The 25163-nt window shown below is 37.3% G+C and overlaps 1 long non-coding RNA gene across 4 annotated transcripts in view; it reads left to right on the forward strand.

Annotated features, from left to right (window-relative positions):
• LOC140627486 (uncharacterized) overlaps window positions 1-25163 on the forward strand; it is a 158874-nt gene that overhangs the window by 81830 nt on the left and 51881 nt on the right. For all 4 annotated transcript variants that reach the window (XR_012026203.1, XR_012026204.1, XR_012026201.1 and 1 more), the window contains one exon: window positions 11372-11429. This is a non-coding gene — a long non-coding RNA (uncharacterized lncRNA). The remainder of the gene's footprint in view (window positions 1-11371; window positions 11430-25163) is intronic.

A 25163-nucleotide genomic window follows, 5' to 3' on the forward strand; every position in this document is an offset into this window, starting at 1 on the left:
CACTGGCTTCTCTGTTGGGATTTCAGTTGCTTATCCTACTTGCCTTTCTGATTCTCTGGATTCGTGTCTGGACAATGGTGATACTAGGCTTACTCTGGGCTCTGATTTTCCCCCCGCATAAGGGTTTATGGCATGTAGCGTGGAATGGAATGTTCAAGGGGTCATGCCCATCATGCCATTTTGTGCGCTGTCGACATTACTCTTGGCCTTCCTTTTCTCTTCTTGTCAGTGGTGCCACCGTTACTTCATTCATCTAGGCTCACAAACATTTGAAGTCTCCACCCCCTTGGTCACTTAAAAATACTTCTGGGGCAGCTACCATATGCAAAGCCTAGCTGTGCTAAATATTGGAAGGATACAACTCATCACCAAAGCAGTCACAGTCAAATGTGAAATAAGATGCTTGTATAAGTTATAATAATAGAAAGGTTGATACGTGTTATAATGAAATTGTAAGGAAAGGACAAATAGGGGCGCCTGGGTGGCTCAGTCAGTTAAGCACTGGATTCTTGATCTCCAGCTCATGATCTCGGGGTCACAGCATAGAGTCCATGTGGGGTTCTCTGCTTAGCTGGGAGTCTGCTTGAGATTCTCTCCCCCTCCCTCTGTCCCCTCACCCACTTGCATGTGCTCACTCTCTCAAATAAATAAATCTTAGAAAAAGAAAAGGACAAACAGAATTTTAGCACAGAAAATGAGAAAAGGTTTCACATAGAAGGTGATATTTAAGCTGCATGTTTTCTCCTGTTTTTAAGGTATACATTTCATACAGAAAGAGTCACCCTCTTTAGCATACAATTCAATTACTGCATAAATCCCTCTGATCCTTCAGAACCAAACCTTCCCCAGACCCCTAGCCAACAACCACTCATTTGTTAGCTGTCTATGGTTTTGCCTTTTCCAGAATATCATAAAAAAGAAACCATACTTTGTAAAGCACTTGTACACTGGCTTCTTTTACATGCTATAATGCATTTGCGATTCATCCATGTTGTTGACTGTATCAGTAGTTCATTGCTTTTTATTGCCATGTAACACTCCATTTTATGGATGTATCACAGTTCATATATCCACCTACTAGTTCAAGAAATTTGCGTTGTTTCCACTTCAGGGTATACAAGTTTTTCATGACAACACAATTTTTTATTTCACTTTAGTAAATATCTAGGAATGGGATTGCTGGGGTGTATGGTGAGCTTTATGTTTAGGTTTATAAGACACTACCAAATTTTGTCACCCTCTCTGATTTTTCTCACTCATTTTCTCTCCTTTCCCCTATAATCTCTTTGACTATTTTTTATATTCCCCATATGAGTGAAAGCATATACTGATTGACATGAGAGACTCCTAACTCTGGGAAACGAACAAGAGGTAGTGGAAGGGGAGATGGGCAGGGGGATGGGGTGGCTGGGTGACGGTCACTGAGGGGGGCACTTGACGGGATGAGCACTGTATTATATGTTGGCAAATCGAACTCCAATAAAAAAACATACAAAAAAAAAAAAGACACTACCAAAGTGTTTTCCAAAGTAGTTATACCTAACATAAACGTATGAAAGTTCTGGCTGCTTTGCCTCCCTGCTGCTATTTGCTAATATTGGTTCTCTTTTTGTTATTATAGTATTCTAAATAGTGCATAGTGTTATCTAAATGTGGTTTTAATTTGAATTTCCTATGGTTAAATATGAAGATCTTTTCATATCTTTATTTGCCACTTGTATAGCTTTCATGACATTTCTATTAAAATATTTTTAACTAATTTGTTATTATTGAGGAATTTTTCTATTTATATATTTTTAATTGAGATATAATTCACATCCCATAAAATTCACCATCTTCAAGTTAACAAATGGCTGGGTTTAGTACATTCATAAAATTATGCAACCATCACCACTATCTAATTTTGTCACCCCAAAGAGAAACCCCATAGTCATTAACAGTCACTCTTCATTTCCTCTACCCCAGGCTCTGGCAACTACTAATGGATTCATATACTCTGGATAGTTTGTATAAATTGAATCATATAATATATCGCCTTTTGTATCTGGCTTCGTTCACTCAGCATATATTTATTCAAGGAATGTTGATTTTGTAGCATGTCCCTCATTCCTTTTATGGCCAAATACTATTCCATTGTATGGATGTACCACATTTGCTGATTCATTCATCAGTTGATGGGCATTTGGGTTGTTTCCATCTCTTGGTTTTTATGAATAATGCTGCTATCAACTTCTATGTAAAGTTTATTGAATACACATGTTTTCAGTTCTTTTGGATATATACCTAGAACTGGAATTACTGGATCATATGGTAACATATATTTTATATGTGCTAGATAAAACTGATTTATGGAGATAAGTTATTCACATGTTTTTTTCTGAGTCCTAGGGTTTCTCTCTCTCTTTCTCTCTCTCTCTCTCTTTCTACAAAGATTTATTAATTTTTTTGAGGAGAGAATGGACAGCAGGGGCAAAGGGAGAGAGAGAGAGAGAAAGAGAGAGAAACTTAAGTAGAGTCTATGCTGAGTGCAGAGCCCGAAGCAGGGCTTGATCCCATGACCCTGAGATCAAACCAAGAGCCAGACACTTAACTGTCTGTGCTATCCAGGCACCCCTCTTTTTGTTATCTTAATAGTGGTTTTTGGAATTCTAATTTGTTTATGGATCACAGTTTGTCATGTTATGTAAGAAATCTATGCCTAAACCAGGGTTACAAAGATTTTGTTCCATATTTCCATCTAGGTCTTTTATGGTTTTAGGCTTAACATTTAGGTCTATGATCTAGTTTTTGTTAATTTTTGTGTGTAACGGATGGATCAAGTTCATCTTTTGCATGTGGATATCCAATTATGGACACACTGTTATCTTTATTCTTTGTCATAATCAAATGGTTATATTTGTGTGGGTCTATTTCTGGACTCGACTCTGTCCCAACAATCCATATATCTATCCTTTTGCCAATACCATACTCTATGATTACTGCAGCTCTATAGTAAACTTTAAAATCAAGTAGGCTCATTTCAAATTTGTTCTTTTTCAAAATTGTTTGGATTACACTAGTTCCTTCCCCATCCTGTATGAATATTTTTGAAGCCAACTTGTCTACTTGTACAAAAAGATTCCTTCATAGATTTTGATTGTAACTGCATTGAACTTGTAGATCAGTTTGGAGAGATTTGACCTTCAAACAGTATTGAGTTTTCAAATCCATCAATGTTCTATGTCTCTCCATTTATTTAGGTCTTCTTTGACATTTTCCAACAATGTTTTGCAGGGATTTTTTTCCCACATACATATCTTACACATATTTTCCTGGATTAATTTAGACTAGTATTTTGTTTTTTGATGCTACTATAAATGGCACATTACATTTCAATTTCCAGTTCATTGCTAATATAGAGAAGTATAGTTTATTTTTACATGTTATCCTTGTATCCCAAGACCTTGCTAAATTCACTTACTTGCTTTATTAGCTCTTTTGTATTTTCCTTAAGGATTTCTATATAGATAATCACATCATCTGCAGATATAGTTTTATTTCTTACGTTTGATTGAGTGCTTTTAGTTTTGTTTTAAGTTGTTGTTGCTTTTGTTGTTTTTGTTGTTGTTGTTTTTTTAAGACTTTATTTATTCATGAGAGGCAGAGGGAGAAGCAGGTTCCCTGCAGGGAGCCCAATACGTGACTCAATCCCAGGACCTCTGAATCACAATCTGAGCCAAAGGCAGATGCTCTACCACTGAGCCACTCAGGTGCCCCTGTTTTTTGTTTTTGTCTTTTTTTAAAAATTTTTTTTAATTTTTTTTTAAATTTATTTATGATAGTCACACAGAGAGAGAGAAAGAGAGGCAGAGACACGGGCAGAGGGAGAAGCAGGCTCCATGCACCGAGAGCCCGACGTGGGATTCGATCCCGGGTCTCCAGGATCGCGCCCTGGGCCAAAGGCAGGCGCCAAACCACTGTGCCACCCAGGGATCCCTGTTTTTGTCTTTTGCAGTGACTAGTACCTCCAGGAAATATCTTGAATAGGATTGGTAAGAGTGAATCTGCTTGCTGTATTCCTGGTCACTGAAGGCTTACCTTTAAATCACTCTTTAAGTCACTCTTACCATTAAATATGAAAGCTATAGTTTCCTCAGGTTGGGGAAGTTCCTCTATAATCTTACTTTGCTAAGAATTTTATCAGGAATGGATGTTGGACTTTGCCGTGTGCTTTTCCTGCATTTATTGAGATTTAAGGTATCTATGAGTCATGTAGGTATTTTCTTAAGTTGCAGATTTTGATTATCAGTGTGGGTAGGGACTGAGGTTATGCATTTCTGATAAGCTCTGAGATAATGTTGATGTTGTTGGTCATGGACCTCACTTTGCCTAGCATGGACATAGGCTATACCTCTATGGCTTGAAGGGAACACACTAAAGGATGCTAAGAAAGTAAGACATGCAGGGAGAAATGCAGAGAATAGATTTTTGTCATGAAGGGCAGTGAAGGAGAGGATAAAGAATTATAGAGTGACCCACAGTTTTAGTATCTTCAGTACTAGGTTTGCCAAACATGAAATTAGTCTCGGTTTTTGCAGCAGAAGTTATGTCACTTATTTTGTACCTATTTATGATATTTAAAATCTCACGTATTTTTATAAAACCAGATATCTCTCACTGTCCAAGTCTGTTGGTTTCCAAGTTTGGATTGTGGTGGTTCAGGTCAGAAAGAACATCACAGGATCTGGATATATTTGGTTCTGATGTTTTGAGTAGTGAGTAGTAGTAAGAGAGTAGTAAGAGTCAAATAATAAAGGATATCTGTCCTTTTTTTAAGATTTTATTTATTTATTTATTTATTCATGAGAGAGAGAGAGAGAGGCAAAGACACAGGCAGAGGGAGAAGTAGGTTCCAAGCAGGGAACCCGATGTGGGACTTGATCCCAGGTCTCCAGGATCATGCCCTGGGCTGAAGGTGCCACTAAACTGCTGAGCCACCAGGGCTGCCCAGGGATATCTGTCCTAATGCAAAAAAAAAAATGTGTCTTAATCTGTTTGATTTCTGAGTTTGTATCACCTGAGTTCTGATAGTGGAACACTTTTTATACAAATTTTCCCCCTACTAGCTGCATAATCCTTTAAGGTTAAGATCATGTATTTATTTGTCTTTGTGTTCTCAGCCACTTGTATATCAGTTGGTACTTAGTAGGTGCTTATGAAATAGTCATTAAACCGTTGAAATGAGCTAAAGGGAGGAAAAACAAATAGACTACTTTGCCAAGGAGTTTACTTGCAGAGAGAAGGAGAGAGATAATTTGACAGATGAGAGGATTCAGGGCTGAAGGAAGATTTTTGTTTTGTTTTCTTCTTTTTCATTATTTTGAAGCCATATAGATTTGTGGCTGATTTTAGGCAGAGAGGAAAGACCCAAAAACGAAGTAGTGATTGAAGATACAAGAGAAAACAAATAATTAATAGAGCAGGTTTCTGTAAAAGATAAAGAACACAAGTAGCTAGCTTAATCATGGGGAGGGGGTAAACACATTACTTTAGCCCAATTTTTCACTCAGTCATGTAGAATCTTCATCACTAAGCCATTTAGCCATAGCCATCACTATAATCCACTCTAATCTAGGACCTCATTGCTTTTTTATCTCAGTAACTGTTAATTGATCTTCTTCTCTATAATCATGTTTATTCAAGAGTTTCTTTTGCATGTGCCTGGTGAAACTGTCTCCCAGAATCTTTTCCAGGAACAGCCCTCCTCCTGGAGAACCCAGTATGAGGCTCTTCCTTTCTGATTTCTGATTTCAGCCTGGCATCTCAACCCCTTGAGATGAATGAGGATGTTGGGTTCTTACTGTTTTCTTCAGCCTTATACTTCTTTATGGGTTCCATTGTCAAAGGTTAACATGTAACTCTTGATTCTCTTGCTATGTTGGCATTTGACACACTGGAATTTGTTCCTATAATTCAAGTGATAATAATACCTTCTATTTTCTAATCAAGGAGCAAAGATTTCTGCCAAGGAGACTTTTTCTAAAAATTGATTTCAAAGGAATGCCATCAAGTGTGTAGCTCCATATGCCTGCATGTGCACACTTGCACATATGTGTTTTATGTCACAAATATAATTACTCTTGGATATGAGTTTATTCTCATGTGTGGGCTAATTGATAGCTTACAGGGTATTTGTTTTCCAGTCTGCTGTTTTTGCTCTGAGCAAAAATTTACTCAGCTGATGAGAATATTTTGACAACTCTGCCTGTGTGTCCAGGAACTGCAATTTGGTATGAATTTTCTGGCTGCAATGACCCAATTTTAAGATGTAAAATAGAGTACTCTAAATTTATATGGAAATAATGTAGCAAACCTAATTCCCCCACAAGGAGTAACAAACATTAAGACCTTATACAGCTCCTAATATATAAAATCATAGGATGGAAATATCATGACTATAGCCTCCTTAACTCATTTGCAAATATTACAAATGTTGTTTACTGAAACTGAGTTCTAGCAAAAGTTACAAAGAATTATGGTTTCTAGCTTGAAAAAAAACAGTTGAATTTAATTCTTAGGAATGATTCAGTCAGCATTTTATGATTTATTTGTACCTTTAACAATATCCATCCTTTTTCAAAATTTGTTTCTCAATGCCCTGAAATATGAATATGCTCAAACAATTATTTTTAACAAAGCGTTTTGTTTTTCTTTGGGGTTCAGTAGTTTAATAACTGCCTTTATGTAATTCAGTGCGATTCCTATCTCATTCATTTCTTGGCTATTTCATTTTTAACATTCTGGTCACATAAAGGAATGCACACTGAATTTTATGGATGACCAAAGGAAACCAATCACTATATATATTTTTTAAAAACTCATTTAACATTTGCATAGGTGTTTTGTGAACTTTAATATTTAAAATCCTGAAACTCAACCAATATAAGTACTGAGCTGTCATTATTTATTAAAGATGCCTTTACCATAGAAGCCCTAAAATATCATTCTGTACTTGCTGACAGGGAAAGCAAAGCAATCTGCATTCCCTGGAAGGTGTGGTGTTTTAGCAGCTTTCCTCTGCAGATTGAGGCTAGCCTGACAAAATTGATTATATTGATCATTTTATGGGTCGATTGCCAAGAGATTGAATGGTTAATTTGATTTGGTCTTCTTAATGGCCAAAAGGACCAGATGGCTTGATTGGAAAGATGACTGAAATGACAAATTCAACTGTGAAAACATTTGAATCAATGATGATATGTTAACACCATTTCACATCTCAGAGAGATGTAGAAACTTCAAAGCCTGAATTTCAGATTAGACTGAAGCCTTCAGTCTTGATGGCTAGCTCAGAATTAGTATTGCAGTAGACAACTTTAACTGGGGTTCAACTGAGTAAATATTTGTGGAATGAATAGATAAATTCATGGTATTTTCAAATTTTCCATAATGTACATCCCATGCTAAAGAGTAGGATATTAAAGCAACCAGAAAGAAAAACAACAAATTGCTCATGCTATTGAAAAGTCTTGAAAGCATGCCCGAACTAAAATGATGATGGACCACGATATGAGGATCTATAATGAATTTACAGCATAAACATCGTGACTCATAAGCTTGTCACACAAGAGCAATTTGAAAAAGGAGTCTTGGCAAATTGATACTTGTGTTCCTTGCTCCCTTATATTCTGAAGGGAGATTTTTTACCAAGTATTAGGAAACTATATGAAAATGAAGGTCATTAACAGCTAAAAAAGGAAATGGCAGTTTTATGAAGCAAAGATTTGTATATATTAAGGCTGAAGTATCCGATCTAGTTCTGTGACTTTTGGCTCCATTTCTGACTGCAGTGGCAATGTCTACACATACTGAGTAGAATTGAGGTTGGAAGCAATTATCACAATGACTCTGTTATAGTATCTCCTTAACAAGGACAACATTGGACACAGATGAAATCCTCCAACTTCAATAAAATAAAATTTCCTTATAACTTGCTTTCCTTAAACTTTTTTAAAAACTTTTTTTAAAAAAAACTTCCTTTTTTATTGTTGCTTTTGATTGTTTTATTTCTTTCATGAGATTTTTCCTTGCTTGTGCATATCGGAAATGTTACCATCCTGGAGCACCTGGCTGGCTCAGTCAGAAGAGCATGCAACTCTTGATCTCAGGGTTAAGAATTTGAGTCCCACGTTGGGCATAGAGATTACATATATATTTATATACAAATTTATATATATTATATATTATTGTATTTTAATATATAATATATAAATATATATTATTTATAAAATTAAATTTTAAAAAAAGAAATGTTACCATCCTCAGGACACAGTACAGTAGTAGTTTACCTGTGGTTGAAACATGGCCTTTTTTTTAAGTAAACTCTACACCCAATGTGGGGCTTGAGCTCAGGACCTGGACATCAAGAACCGTATGCTCTGCCGACTGGTAGAGCCCCTACCAGGTCCCCAACAGGTGCTCCTAAACCTTGCTCTTTCTGTTCAGCTGTCTGTGGTGTTGTCCTTTTATCTGGGTGTCTGGGTCCTCAATATACAAAGTAAAGGTCCAGACAGGGGCAACCCTGTTTTTGGAGTCTTTCACCAAGACTCTAAGGTGATGGCCAATCAGAGTTCTGTTCTTGAAGTGTGAGGCCTAGATAAGAGTATGTGAATTTGAAGCAGGTTTATCAGAGATCCTTTGTCTCAGACCATGAATTTATCTATTCATTCCACAAATATTTTTTTTTCAAAATTTTTAAAGGTATTTATTTATTTATGATAGTCACAGAGAGAGAGGCAGAGAGACACAGGCAGAGGGAGAAGCAGGCTCCATGCACCGGGAGCCCGACATGGGACTCGATCCCGGGTCTCCAGGATCGCGCCCCGGGCCAAAGGCAGGCGCCAAACCGCTGCGCCATCCAGGGATCCCCATTCCACAAATATTTACTCAGTATCTGTTACATCCTAGACAATGTGCTAGGTGCCTGGTATACAATAAGTAATAATATAGGTGCAGACATTAGCAGAATAACCTCTCAAATATATTTGTAATTAAAACGTTTTATATGTAGTGTCACAGTAAAGGTCCAAGTGATATGAATGCATAATGCAGACTGGTGGCACCTTTAGATTGTTGATCAGGGAAAGTGCCCTTAAGACAGATATTTAAGCTGACATCTGAAGGATGAATAGGTGTGGACCAGATTAAGAGAGGTAGTGGGAGAAATGCACCGCAGTGTATGCAAAGGCGTGGAAGAGATAGGCTCTCTGGCTGAAGGGCAAAGAGAAGAGGAGAGACTAGCTCCAGATAAACCTGGAAAGGTAGGTCAGGTCCTGCAGGCTGTATTAGTTGCTAGGGCTACTGTAGGAAAGTACCAGAAACTAGTATGGCTTAAACAACAGAGATTTACTGTCCCAAAATTCTGGAGGCTAAAAGTCTAAAGTTAAATTGTTGGTAGAGTTGGATCCTTCTGAGGGCTGCAAGGAAAGGAACTTTTCCAGGCCTTTCTACTTGATTTCTATCTTACCATCCTTTCCCTCTGTCTTCACATTGTGTTCTGCGTATCTCTTTGTTTAAATTTCCCCTCTTTATGAGCACAGCCATCATATTAGATTGGTGCTCGCCCTAATGACCTCACTTTAACTTGATTGACTGTATGAAGACCCTACATCCAAATAAGCTCATATTCTGAGATATTGGGGGCCAGGGTTTCAACATAGGGATTTAGGAGGGACTGCACACATAAAACAGAGCCTTCGAGGATATGTTACTATTTTAGATTCTTTTTAAATGCTTAGGGCAGCCATTGAAGGATTTTGTTTTTTAAGAAGATCCTTCTGCTATGTGAGGAATCTATTGTAGGGGGCTATTTTAGATTCCTCTTGGGACACCTGGGTGGCTCAGTGGCTGACAGGCTCAGTGGTATAGCATCTGCCTTCTGCTCAGGTTGTGATCCTGGGGACCTGGGAGCCTGCTTCTCCCTCTGCCTGTGTCTCTGCCTCTATGTATCTCTCATAAATAAATAAAATCTTTTTAAAAAATTCCTCTTGCTGATGTAACAAATCAACACAAACTTGGAAGTTAAAAAGAAAAAAAAAACACATAGATTTACCAATCTTACAGTCCTGGAAGTCAGAAGTCCAAAATCCATTTACTATGCTAAAAATCAAGGCAGAAGTCTTCCTTGTGGAAGCTTTAGGAAAGAATTCATTTTAACTTTTTCAACTTCCAGAGGCTGTGTACATTCCTTACCTTATGGCTCCTTCCACCATTTTCAAAATGAGCAAGATAACATCCTCTCCTCTGACATTTACTCGATTCATTCCCTTTTCTATCTCTGACTCTACCTCCCTTTTTCTGAAAAGGACCCTTGAGATTACATTGGAACAACTGTGTAGTTCAGGATAATCTCATTTCAACATGCTTAATCCCATCTGTAGAATCCCTGTTACCATGTAAGGTAATAGGTGCACACAAATGAGGATGTGGACTCCTTCACAGGTGTACAGTGTTAGGTAGAGGGGGCATTACTCAATGTACCACAAGATCAAAGAATGAAAGCCAAAAGCCAGTCACAAAGCTTTTGTAGGAATCTAGACAGGAGGTAATGGTAACTTGGACTAGGTAGCAACAGACGTGCAGAAGTATTCAAATCGGAGAATTACTTAAGACACAAAATCGGTAGGACTTGCTTTTGACTTGGAGAGGACAGGGGAGTGAGAGATGGAGTCCATCATTCAGCTTCTATCTAATGTGCCTCCTGGCTATTGTGAATGTCTTCTTCCTATACTGGACTAGAAAATTACAACTTGCATTTTGAAAAGGTTCCTATATGTTTCTAAAAGTAGCCCTTTCTGCATTCAAAAAGCAGCTTTGTTTCTATGTTTATTTTGGCATAAGTAGACATTTTATTTTTAACTTTTTGGAAGAGTTGTGTAAAAACAGTTTGCTCAGATTTTGAAAACTTATGAATAAATCATTTGAAATGGCCTACTAAATTTGCTATTTATCCCATTAAGCTTGAAAATGGAAGTGAAAAAGAAGCTAAAGATTGGGAAAATAAAGTAAATTAGCAAATGAAAATTGGTTGATTGTTCAAACTGCATCAAGAGTGGGTGGCAATTGGGGCACCTGGGTGGCTCAGTGGTTGCACGTCTGCCTTTGGCTCAGGTTATGATTCCAGGGTCCTGGGATCAAGTCCCGCGTCAGACTCCCCACAGGGAGCCTGCTTTTCCCTCTGCCTATGTCTCTGCCTCTCTCTCTGTGTCCCTCATGAATAAATAAATGAAAGATTTTTTAAAAAAGAGTGGGTGGCAATTGATATTTTGAAAAGACAAAGAATTTTCCTGAGCAGATGACTGAAATTTTGTACATGTTTTGAATGACATTACAGGAAAGGAGGATGGATTCAAGTAGGAGGTTTCCAGAAAGCTCTAAGGGAGAAGACCAAGGTATGTTGAAAATTTTCCTTGTGTAATTCCTATAGACAGGAGCTTTGAGGAATATTTAGCGATGAGAAAAGGGAATCATACAACTGTATGGGCAATCTTTGGCCAGACAAATAGCACATTGTAGGTACACTCTGAGGCAAATTTAACAAAGTAAGATAACTATTTTATGATGTTAGATGGAGCTTTAGAACACATACCAGAGTCCCATTCATTTAAAAATCCCTCTAGGGGAAAAAAAAATTTAAAAGGATCAGCTTAAATGATGACTCTGCCCAGCAGTACTATTTGAAGAAAAGCTGTGTCGGAAGTTGATGAATTGTTGATTTCTTTCTTTTTTTGCGAGTTACCAGCTGAATTTGAAATTAAATACATCCATTGCATGAGGTGCTTTCCATTTTGAACTCTTTCTAGTACATTCTGTAGTTTAATGCCTTATTAACTCTAGTTTATCCCAAATGTGCTATGTTTGTTTTGTTTAAGGAGAACGAAAGTATCATACAAGTCTGTAGACATGTTTACTTGTACTAATCAAGCTATCTAGATCATTATAGATTCTGCACTGTAGCATCACTGGAATAGACTGAGACTTACCGAGGAATACAGTGGGGTCAACACTTTACCTCATATGCTCTGCCTGTGCCAGTGGCAGCTTACCCCAGAGGTAGAACCTCCTCCATTCACCATTTGAAATCTTAGTCCAAGCCTCCTTTCTGATAAACACTTCTTACAGTATTTAGGATTTTATTTCCTGATCTGGGGGGGAACATTTTGCTCTGTAATGGCAGCCTTACTAATTTACTCATTTAAGCACATCTGTACAACTTTGGCAGATGCTTGCTTTAGGAGAAACCACCTGATATAGATGCCTACTACTTAGAAACCTGACTTCTAAGCCTACTCAGTGTCTGAGATTAGGCCACCTAAGAGAGGAAGTTCATCCATAGATAGCATTTCTGGTTTTCCTATGGATTCAGAGGGGAAGCAGGAAGAATGAATAAATGAATGAGACATTATCTGTAATTACTATAACAATCTTACCACCTGTAAAAATAGGAGGCTGTATTAGGTCTTTAAGGTTCCCTTCCAGCTCCTCTGAAAGATGTATGGAGAGAGATAGCTTACTCTCTCATTCACAGAACACCTCCCCAACCCAACTGTAATATTCCTCCCTAGCCCTTTCAGCAAAAAGTTGGAAACATATTTTTTAAATATTTTATTTATCTATTAGAAAAAGAGAGAGCTATCAAAGGGAGGATCAGAGGGAGAAGGACAAGTAGAGTCTGCATGGAGCCCCATGCAGGGCTCGATCCCATGAGCCTGAGATCATGACCAGAGCCCAAATCAAGAGTCAGACCCTTAAGTGACTGAGCTACCCAGGTGCTCCAAGATTGGAAACATGTTAAAGCTGACCATACAACCACACCAACTGTGGGTATGTGAATGTCACAACATTTCTGAAGTTCATGTCAACTTACTGTTTATTTATTATCTCATGAGCTTATGAGTGAGTGTGCCATAGTGATCCTCCTACACATAGAGAACAGGTAGGAAGTGTAAGCCCACTGGGAGCCAAAATACCTGACTCCACTTGAAGTATGGTGGATGACATGCTGAGGTATAAGGATAGGCCACATGATATGGTAGAAAGAACCTGAGTTTTAGAGGCCTATATATATATGGGTTTGATTACTACCACTACCCATTTCTACCAGGATGATCTTACATAAGTTATGTGAAATAGGAATGATAATTTGATTGCCTAGCAAAGTAGGTATTCAGCATCTATCTGTCACAGTAGGAGAAACAAAGGTTGGGTACCAGAGAGGGAGAGGGCTGCCTACATACTTTTCTTTTTTTTAATATCTATCTATTTATTGATTTATGATAGACACAGTGAGAAGGAGAGAGAGAGAGATAGAGACACAGGAGGAGGGCGAAGCAGGCTCCATGCCGGGAGCCTGACGTGGGACTCAATCCCGGGACTCCAGGATCACTCCCTGGGCCAAAGGCAGGCGCCAAACCACTGAGTCACCCAGGGATCCCCCTGCCTATATACTTTTCAATGGTTCTGTCTGTTGTGGTGCCTAAAATCATCTTGTATCCCATTGCTGCCACCAATCTCTTGACTGATTCTTGACCTTAGCCTAGAGCTGTCAATGTTAGGAACATAAGCTGTGTACATATGCCCTTCTTTAGCTTTTTAGATGAGCAACATAATAAATCTCCCCTCTCCCCTCCGGCCAACTTAATGTGGCTGGCTTACACAGTAAGATGGAAAATAGAGTTAAGCATGTAAACGTTTGATTAGAAGATGGATAATATCTGTGATAGTTAATTTTATATGACAACTTAAATGAGCTAAGGGATGCCCAGATAGCTGTTAAAACATTATTTGAGTGTGTCTTTGAGGGTGTTTCTGAAAGATATTAGCATTTGAATCGGTAGGCTGAGTAAAGAGATCCACTCTCACCAATGTGGATGGACATCATTCAAACTGTTGATGACTGAAATAGAACAAAAAGGCAAAAAAAAAAAGGGGGGGTGAATTCCCACTCTCTTTTTTTTTTGAGCTGAGTCTTCCATTCCTCCTGCCTTGAGACATCAGAGCTTCTGGTTCTTAGGCCCCTGGACTGGAATGCATTAGACCATCAGCTTTCTCATTCTCCAGCCTCCTCATTCTCCAGCTGTAGACTGTGAGACTTCTTGGCCTTCATAACCACGTGAGCCAATTCCTAGAATAGATCTCCTTTTATGTATTTTTCTCTATATAACATCTTGGTTCCGTTTCTCTGGACAACCCTCATACAATATCAAAATTAATATTAGTAATAATAATTATAATAATGACAGCAAATAATTATGAGCTTTTGCAGTTTTCAGGCTTTATGCTCAGTCAGTACTTGACCTGCATAATCACTTAATCATCACAATAGTCTGATGAGACAGTTACTGTTCTTATTCTTCTGTTAAGTCAAAGCCATTAAGGCTCAGAGAGGCTAAGTAGCTTGCCAAAAGTCAGGCAACTAGTAAACATAGGAAGGGGGATTTCAGTCCAAATGTGTTTGACTCTGAAGCCTGAGTCTCACCCACTAAGCTATTTGCAGTGATCCCCAATTGCTGTGATACTCAAATGAGACTGTAATTGAGGTGGTGTTTTTAAAACCTGGAAGTACTATCAAAATGGAAGGGCTTATTATCACACAAATGATTAACTGAGGCTATTATTGTTTATCCAGATGCTTGGCAGCATGTAGACAAAGGCTGAGGCTATCCTGGACCCTTTCCAAGTGGCAAAAGCTTAAATGTAACATAAGCAAATTGATGACATGTCTTGACTCTCAGCGTAATAGGCAAAGCTCCTAAGTACAGCTTTAGAGCCAGCATACCTATCTTGTTTAAGTGACTGTATCTGTTTTACAATCCAGAGACTACATAACTTGAGAATGTTGGTGATTATTCTCCAGCATTCATTTAACAAAAGTTTATTGAGTACCTTTATTCTGTGCTCTACATGTTAATGGAGCATCTCTGTTTAGAGAATTCTTTCTCTGGGAAGAGGTTTGTTAACTTATATTTGGAAACATGAGCAGAAACATTGAGATAGAACTCATTTCATCAATGAGAATAGTCACTGGTTGGAAGTTCAGAGGTTTAGAGTAGGGGTTTTCATATTATGCATATCAAAATCATCCAAGAAGCCTGCCCAGGATTTTACCACTAAGATTCCAGTTTCCTTTGTTTGGCTGTATCAACAGCTCTCCTGGTGATTCTCATTGTCTAGCCAGGCTCGCATAGCCACTGGCCTATAGCATCTTATTCCATCCAAGCTTCCAGCTAATGAAGGGATGCAATAAAAAAAGAAGACTCTGAGAAATTTGACTTTAGGTCCAAACTACCTACTCCCTTTTCTCATTTCCCTGGATACTGTGGTCACCAGCATCCTTTTTAAATATTGGAGTGTGGGCTTATAAGATAAATATCTACACTATAGGGTGTGAAGATCTGGGAAATCAGGTAATCAAAATCTCAAAGGTTCTACAGGTCTAGCTGGTAATTCAAGTGAGTGAAGCAAGCCAGAAGGAGACTATGGTGAAGTGGAGACTACAGACTGCATGCAAAGTAAGGCTGGAGGTGGGGCAGCCAGCCAATTGTTCTCTTAGAGTAGAGTCAGAACTTTGAGAAAAGTGTTGTACTGAGACTGGAAGCATCACCTAAAAACTTGTTCAAAATGCAAATTTTCAAGCTCTTCCCCCAGAGCCACTGGACTGAATCTAAATCTGGTGGTGGAAGGACAGTAATCTGTGGTCTCACAAGCCCTTCAGGGGATTCTAATGCAATATAAACTTTTTAAGTCACTGCTATACAGCAATGTAGGCCCGGTGTGTGGCCAGATCTTCTGATTTTTTTAAAGAAAAAATAGGAATCTGGCTTTCTTTTATTGAGTAGCTTTTTAGTTGTGCTATGCATATTTGTGAAGCATCTCCTCCGCTTGAATTATTCTGAACACTCTTGGGTTGAACAGATGGGCAGCTGAATCAGGGTGTGTGTGTGTGTGTGTGTGTGTGTGTGTGTGTGTGTGTGTTTTAATGTATCCTGTGGTCCAAGGAAAATGTATCCCTGGGTTAATCATGCAACTGTCTCTATTCTACAAGGTTAACATAGTTTTGAAATATCCTTCATATCTTAGGATATTGAGCGGTAGGTTGGGCAATGTCACTGTGTAACCAGTTAAACCATAAAATTTGGAATACTAGAATAGATGATTTAGATATAAGAACCCCAGCCTAGGTATAGTATTAGTTTTAGGGATAAAACAAACAAATAACAAGCAAGGGCTATAGATTAAATCAGTGTCACAAGTTTAAATCCTGTCATTCCAAAATCAAATTTCCAGATGAGGTTCCTTCCTACCTAATAATAATAAATTAAATAGATCTCCAGTGAAGTCCTCTTAATTTTTTTCCAGCCTATTCCACACTTTTGTACTAGGGGAAGCATGTAATGCCTAGGGTGTGGCATTTACAACTCTTGGTAAAGACCTTAGCACTCTTTTTACATTTAAGGAATTATGTGTGTGAATGCGTGTATGTGAGATTTACTTGGATTTTGCTCATGAAATGGTGGATGTTGAAAGCTATTGTATGGCACAGAAATATTAGGGTTTAAAATGTACCAGAGGATGGACAACCATCTCAGTTTTCACAGGACTGAGGAAGTTCATTAAAAGAGGAACTTACAGTTTCAAAACCAGGACAGTCTAAGAAAACCAGGACAAGTTGGTCTAGTTTTTAGTGCTGATATTTCTCTTATATCACTTCTCTTTGGATGTTGAATACAGTAAAGGTAAGAGGTAGGAAGAAAAGTCACATTCTATTGTTAAAAGCAATTTTATAACTGGTAAAAATCAAAAGGCAAATGCTGTTGTAAGGCAAAATTTAGCCAGAAATAAGGAAATACTTTCAAATTGAGGTGCCACTCTAAAATGTCTCATGTGAAATACAATGTTCTCGACATCAATCCAACACAGCATGAACCCAAAAGAGAATTCAAAACATGGTCAAGTATAGATGCAAAGGGCTAAAGCTATTGAAATATCTGGTCTGCAAGGTAAATGAAAATCAATGATTTACAACATGATCAGGTTGGGATGATCCAGACAGAGTAGGAAAGTAGAGTACAAGGTGGATCAGGATGAGTAGTAGCAGTGAGAGGTGAGCAACAGAGTGTTGGCAGCCTTTTTTTATGTAGTGGTAGGTATCTCTAGCACAGGAATGGGCCTTGTAAATTAAAGGCATGGGGATGAGGAACTTGCTAGAATTGTCTGCACTTGATGAAATTTGGATGGAAATGACTTCATATTTCCATTCAATTTTTATAATCTTTTGAAAAGTCAGATTGTTAAAAAGTGGATGCTTCACATGCTTATATTATTGTTTGACTCCATTCCTTCACTTCTAAACTAGGGACAGTAAGTCAAACTTCATGAGATTAACATGACGGTTAAAGAAAATATAGCATCATGAATCATTTAGTACAGTGCTTAGACCATAAAAATTTTTCAGTAAATGATAGCTCTTATTATTATGAAAATTCTTAAAATATATTTTACTCAATCTTGTATTTCTTGACAAAAAATTGAAGTTTTTTTTGGTAACTTGCAAATTGTGGAGCTAAGCTTTTAAACTGGTTACATGTCTCATCTCATAGCAAGCATTTTGCCGAATTACTGACTCTTGGCACAAATATTCTCCTTATAATTGCTTTTTGACATGACCTTAATCATAATAACTTTTTCTCTTGTCCCCAATTTAAATTTTCACCAAACAAAGTTTGTATTGCATTTCTAATTGCTTTGTGTGACATTCTCCCTTATACTTGGATTTATTACAGCAAATCTCTTTGAGTCATTTGGGATATAACACTAAATCATATTAATGAAATAAACCCAACTCGTTGAACTTAAATCAGATGCTATACAACCATAAATCATGACATGTAACAACCTCTAGGTTTTATTATTTGCAATTTATAGTAACTCTCATTTGGAATTAATTTGACTAATTTAAAAGAATAGAATATTTCATAGCAAAGTAGAATGTAATAGAAGGTGATGAAATAGATTATTTATTAAGTACATGGGTTTTTGTAGTCAGATTGTTTTAAATCTTGGTTCTAATTGTGAAATCTTTTGGCAAGTTACAGACTGTAATTTATCTCAGCCTCAGTTTCCTCGTCTCTACAATAGGGAAAATAGTGTCTACCTTAGAGCATTGTCAATGAGGCTTAAATGAAATCAGTCATATAAAGTATCTAGCACTGTAAAAGATAGCTTAATAAATGTAAATTTTTTCTACTGTCACTACTACTACTATCATTTAAACATCATAAAACAATCTCTTAACATCATTTTGGTTTTGTTTTTCTTTATAGCAGTATAGCTTGACACAATGTTACATTAGCTTCAGGTGTACAACATAGAGATTCAACAGCTCTGTAAGCTACGTTACAATCACCACAAGTGTAGCTCCCATCTGTCACCATACAAGGCCATTACAATATCATTGACTATATTCCCTATGCTGTGCCCTTCATCCTTGTGACTTATATATTCCATAACTGGAAGCCTGTACTCCCACCCCATGTTCCCCCAACCCCTTGCCCTCTGGCAACCACCTGTTTGTTCTCTGTGTTTATGCTAAGATCCTCTTTTTTTTCTGTAAGATCCTCTTTTTGATGAAAGATATATTCTTTCTCTTTGAATCTGTTATTTTGTCTGATTATGTGACTCATACATTTTTTGAATATTAATCTTTATGCCTTGTCTACTTTAGTATATTGGTCATTTAGGCAAGAGGACTATTAAAAATATTTAACATACAACTTGCCAATTAGAGTAGGCACTGGCCTTAATTCATGACTTATCAGTGCATACTGGCTGTGAACCTGCTTTTGGCATATGGCTGAAGGCTTAGTCAAAATTCATAGGCATTTGAGAGGGCAAAGCTGACAGTGTGATTAGGCCAAAGAATATCTGACAATATGCATGTCCACAAAGACGAAAGTCAAATGGCTGTTTTGGCACAGTATTCTTTTTTTTTATAAGTTTATTTTTTTCCCTTAATCTCTACAGCCAATGTGGGGCTTGAACTCTAGACCCAAAGATCAATAGTTGCATGCTTTTATGACTGAGCCAGCCAGGCACCGCTTGGTGTGTTATTGGTTACTAAAATCCTTGCACATGATATAGGGTTTCTGTTCCAGCTTTCTATCCATTAAACTCTTTAGTTATGAGTATAGTGTTTGGTGTGGCATTACTATGGTACATAGTAGGACACTGATATGATGATATTTCAGCTTTTTTCACTAATTTAGGTAATAATTGTAGAGGCAGTAGATTGGCTCAAGGTTAAAAGGGGACACGTGTGTGTCTATACCACCAAATTGTAACTCAGTTAATTTCACTTCTAAAACATTTTGGGCCTGGCTTTTACATGCAGATTAAATATATTAAGGTCTAAGCCTAGGTTGACAATCCATGGTAACTTCAGATATTTTAGGGATATTGGTGTTGGTTTGTAACCCTCCTGGGAGCATCCTAGATGTAATCTGAAACTGGCACCCCTGTACACAGAACACAGGGACAGACCAAAGAAAGAGGCTGGCCATTCCCAGGTGGTAGATGGCAGTTTCAGTAATAGTAGTGGGAACTAACAGAGGAGGCTTGTCTTCAGTGGCAGCAAGAAGACAGGATACCTATACCTGCTCTCCAAATGTTAAGAGTTGATAAAGAGGCTCAAACTGGGCTCAGTCCTCTGTACCATGAAGGTATTCTCCATACCACATCACCATCTCAAGGCTATGACCTTGAAGCAGCCTCTGGTGTGGAAGAGGGAAGCAGAATTCACATTGCAAGGGGAGGGAGTGAGGAGCCTCTAAGTGCCTGGATTCAGCTCTTGGGTTAATTGGTCACATCATTTTGATGACTTTGTCTAACAAATGAGTATATTCTCCAACACAAATTAATTTTAACTATAAAAACATCTACAATATCCAGTATATTTGTCTAGATCTGTCAAGGGCCACCACACAAAGAAGGACTTTTTGAAAGAGAAACATGTATAAGGGAATAAGCAGAAGAGAGAGAGAGAGAGAGAGAGAGAGAGAGCAGAATGGCACCATTTAAATCCCTATGGATCTTGCCCAGCTGAAAACTACATAAATCCCTAGACAATAAGCTCTATAATCTTTTAAATTATATATTTTAAGTTTTTTGCTTAATCTATGTTGGGTGGGTTTCTGTCACCTATGACCTACTGAGTCCTGAATGATGCTCCTCTTGTGGAGATGTCCAAAGCACCTCTGTGACTCTTAAAACCATGTTGAAAATAATTGTTCTTGGGTATATTCTTCAAAATTGTATTTTTAGGAAATGAAGGAGGCTCAAAATACTTTTGGAAAGAAGAAACAGAACCATTGGGAAAGAGAAAGTTCATTAACGGAAAATGTAAAAGGAAATATGCTCAAAAACATAGTTGAGCAGTTAGCTTTTGAATGGTATTGAACCAACCTTGGTCCCATTCCTGTTCCAGAAATAACCACTGTGGCTAGAGACATACATTGTTCTGGATGGGGATGACTAGAACTGCATCAACTATGGCAGGAGTGGCTTACCATTGGGGAAGGAAAGGAAATACAAAAGGTTTGAAAATCAATGCCATTGAACATAAGTCAGCAAACTTTTTCTATGTAAAAGGCTAAATAGAAGATATTTCAGGTTTTGTGGGCCTTCTAGTCTCTGCTCCAGCCTCTCAACTCTACCTTTGTAGTGTGAAAACAGCCATCAACAACACGTAACTGAGTGGGCTTAGCTTTCTTGCACTAACACTTTATCTACAAAACCAGGCCATGGGCTGGGTTTGGGTCAATGGGTTGTCATTTGCCAACCACTGTCTTAGCAAGTTAATGGTAATGTTCTGGTTAACAAACCCAAGAAAATTTTCTTAGTGCTCATATTCTTTAAACAGAAGCTTAGAAACCACCCAAAATCACAGAAAAAGGAAGTTATTAAAACATTCCTTCTCAATCCTTCAGCATATGTCCATCAACCAAGAAGATTTGTATAGCTCTGTTCCCTAACATTTGATACATTAACCACTTGGATTTCATGAGATGATTTTAGGTGACACAAGGATAAACATTTAAAATTTTAAATAGTTATGCTAACACTTAAAATCCTCATTTTAACAGATATCACTGCTTATTATAGGGCTAAGTAAAAGAAAGTGTATTGATTTAAAGAAAACAAAATGACACATAAATGATAAAAGTTGGAAACTGCTAAAGAACATCAGTCTCAAGTGTTCCTAGTACAGTACCTTTAGATCTTTTAGATATTCTTCTTAACATTATACCTCCTCTTATTCATTCCATCATGCCTCACTCTCTCCCCATTCATAGGTTTCTTTTTGTTGATAAATACAGTATATTATATTTTCTCTTTCTTATCATTTTGTGCATATTTTCTTTTCTTAAGCTTACTTTACTATTAGAATACAGTATATATGTTGCATACAAAATATATGTTAATTGACTGTTTATGTTTACAGTGTGCCTTCTGGTCAACAGTAGGCTACTAGTAAAGTTTTGGGGGCATCAAAGGTACAGGGTTTTTGCTACATGGGGATTGGCTCTCTTAGCCCATGTTGTTCAAGGGTCAACTAATTATTTTAGGCATTTCTATCATCCAATGACTCTTGATTCTATTCTCTATTATAGAACATGTATTCAATAACTCTGTGGGGAAGATGTCAGAAGGGAGTGTCTCTTATTGATCTCCCATTCTCTGGTCTTTTTCATCTAAACAATCCTGTACACTTCTAGATTAATCCTACTGAAGTACAAGTCTAGCATGTCATGCTCAAGCATAGTCCATGATCTACATTACCTGTTTTTTTAAAGATTTTATTTATTTATTCATGAGAGACACACACACAGAGGCAGAGACACAGGCAGAGGGAGAAACAGGCTCCATGCAGGGAGCCCGATGTGGGACTTGACCCAGGGACTCTGGAATCAGGACCTGAGCCAAAGGCAGATGCTCAACTGCTGAGCCACCCAGGCGTCCATACATTACCTATTAAATAATCTCTAAATTCATAAATACAGAATTCAAGATCTTTGATAGTCTGCTTCCACCTAATTATATGTCCTTATATTCTACCACCTTCCTTTACATTCCCTGTGCTCCTGTGTACCCAGGTACCTCACAATTTCATTATACTTTTTCCCTGTCAACAAATCCTACCTCTTTTAGCCCAAATCCTATCAGTTTTGAATTATTAAATACATGATGCTGGATCCACGTAATGAATACTTTTGGCAGTTAACATGATGGTTGACAAAGGATTGTAATTTTCTTTTATTCATTTATATAATTAATCTTACAGAATATTTCCTATATGCCAGAAACTCTGTCCCATGCTAAGACAGACATACTTGATGCCATCATGAAGCTTATAGTAGATTAAAACAGGCAGGCATTGAGGAAGTCAGAGGGGGTGTGCTGAATGAACAATAATTGTGGGGGTGAAGTAGATATTTAACCTAGTCTAAAGGTAAAAGGAAGCTTCTCGGAGACAGTCATGTTGAAGTGATGCCCAACACATGGAAAAACAGGGATTCTCAAACTTTTTGGTTTCAGGACTCCTTTGTCTTCCTAAAAATAATTAAGAGCCTCAAAGAGCTTTTGTCTGTGTGGGTTGTATACATATCAATACTATTGCATTAAACAATAATTAAAATAAAATTGAAATTTGAAACTAGAAATTAAATTTGAGAAAGTAAAAATATTTACCAATTAGAAATAATAAACTTGTTAAAATACACATTTTTATGAAAAATATATTTTCCACATCACAAAAAAATTTAGTGAGGAGAGTGGCATCATATTACATTTTTACTAATTTCTTTACTATCCAGCTTAATAGAAGACTGCTATATTCTCATATCTGCCTGTCAGTTTAATCTTTTGTGATAGGTTATTTTGGTTGAAGAATATTAAAGAGGAGAATGTAAAGAGAATCCAGCCTCATACAGATACATAATTGTAAAATGGTGGAGTAATTTAATAGCCTTGTCAGATAAATGTAGATATTTCTCTTTGACACTACATCAAAACTCAAGTGGTAATTTCTCACAGTTCAGTTCCAATACAGAATGTGAAACTATCGATGAACTTCTCATATGTTACATTAAAATTAATTGGTCTACTTTTCATTTTGAATGTATCCTTCATGCATGGTTTTGACCTCATGGATCTCCTGAAAAGGGCTCTAGAATCCGCAAGGACCCTATCATCACTCTTCAACAGCTACTAGAATAAGAGTTACTCTGGTATTTCAGAGAGGGCAAGGATAGAAGAAATATTTCAATGGTCAAAAAAGTAAAGGAAAATGCTTAGGTTATGATGTTAACTGAATAAACAAGTTGTAATAGCCACTATAGTATATCAACTCTTTAAAGGAAAATGATTGACAAAGAATAAAGTCTGTAAGACAGTTCTCCAACATGTTAACAGCAATTCTTTACAAGTCATAGCCTGCCCTTTTTATATTTCTTTAAACTTTTTTATCTTTAACAATGTGCTGGTTATTACTTTGAAAATTGATGAACAATAAAATTCCAAGTATCTTTTAAAATTCTGCTTCTAAGTTATGTCCTTTAGAAAGCCTCTTTTCTCTCTCCTATGTAGAAGTCATCTGTCCTTATTTACTACTTTCTTAACATTTGTTTGCACTTTCTTAACCTTTGTTTGCACTTTCCTACTGGAATTTCAATTGTTTTGTAGTATATTGTAGGGATGCTCATACAATTATACTAGTTGTATTATTTGGAGTGTAGGAACTGGCTTGTGTTCCCCAGCAACGTACGCAGTTCTTTATATGGACAAAAGGGCTCTGGGCTCCTGGCTGGCTCAGTTGAAAGAGGGTGACTCTTGATCTTGAGGTTGTGAGGTAAAGCCCCACGTTGTATGTAGAGCTTAAATACATTTTTTTAAAAAATTAGAAAAAAAGGGCTTGAGAAATGTTTTTGAAATTGAAATCCTAAGTATTTCACACATATATATGATATTTAAATGCTGTTACTATATTACAAACTAGCTATCCTAGAAAATTTGGGAAAATCGAGAGAACTGTAGGTACGGTGAGGCAGTACATGGTTAATAGCAAAGGCTTTGCAATTCGTATTGACTTAGCTTTCATTAAAATTTTTTATTAATTTTTTTATTATTTATTCATGATAGACATAGAGAGAGAGAGAGAGAGGCAGAGACCCAGGCAGAGGGAGAAGCAGGCTCCATGCAGGGAGCCCGACGGGGGACTTGATCCCGGGACTCCAGGATCACACCCTGGGCCAAAGGCAGGCACTAAACCGCTGAGCCACCCAGGGATCCCCTAACTTAGCTTTCAAATCCTGGATTTGCCTATTACTATCTCCATGTGGTCATAACCAAATCTCCTAAACATGATTCTCGGTATCCCCATCTATGAAACAGAGGTTATAATCCTACCCCCTCCCTGCATTACTGTATGGAAATGATGAAATAATGTACATAAAACTCCTGGTATATAGTAATACTTGATGAATGTTAGCTATTTATTATTATCTATAACCATCCATCCAGAAATTCACAAATTCATTGTAATGAATGCATTCTCTGTTAGATTTAGAGTCACTGTCCACTTAATAATCCTGTTTCTGCTAATCACCCTTGAAAGAGTGTACCAATGATTGAGTTGGTTTGAGTTGATTCAACCTTCAGGCTATAATGTTATAAGCAATCTGGAGTGGTGGCAAGACATTCAGATAAACAAGTGAAGAGTCTAATTACCGGCAATTCTTTCATTAGAAAGCTGCCACTCATATTGTGATTTTTGTTACATTCGTTAATGACAGTGCTGAATGATATACTCTGTATTTTTGCTTAAGGAGCATGTCCTGGGGCTGCTTCAGCTGAATTGAATATCTGGCTACATAAGGGCCAAATAAACACATTTGTTTTCTGTCTTTTGTCAGACTAAGGTGAAATAAAATATGCTCAACATAAAAATTTTATCATTGACCTTCTTACATGACCAGGGAATTTCCCAGCTAATTATAGGTTGTTATGACTATATAACACTATGTCCATAGAATGCACTGGAAGCTGGTAGAAGATTCTTTCTGAAGGATTAG

The sequence above is a fragment of the Canis lupus genome, chromosome X (genome assembly GCF_048164855.1).
Source record: "Canis lupus baileyi chromosome X, mCanLup2.hap1, whole genome shotgun sequence".
NCBI classification, from domain to species: domain Eukaryota; kingdom Metazoa; phylum Chordata; class Mammalia; order Carnivora; family Canidae; genus Canis; species Canis lupus.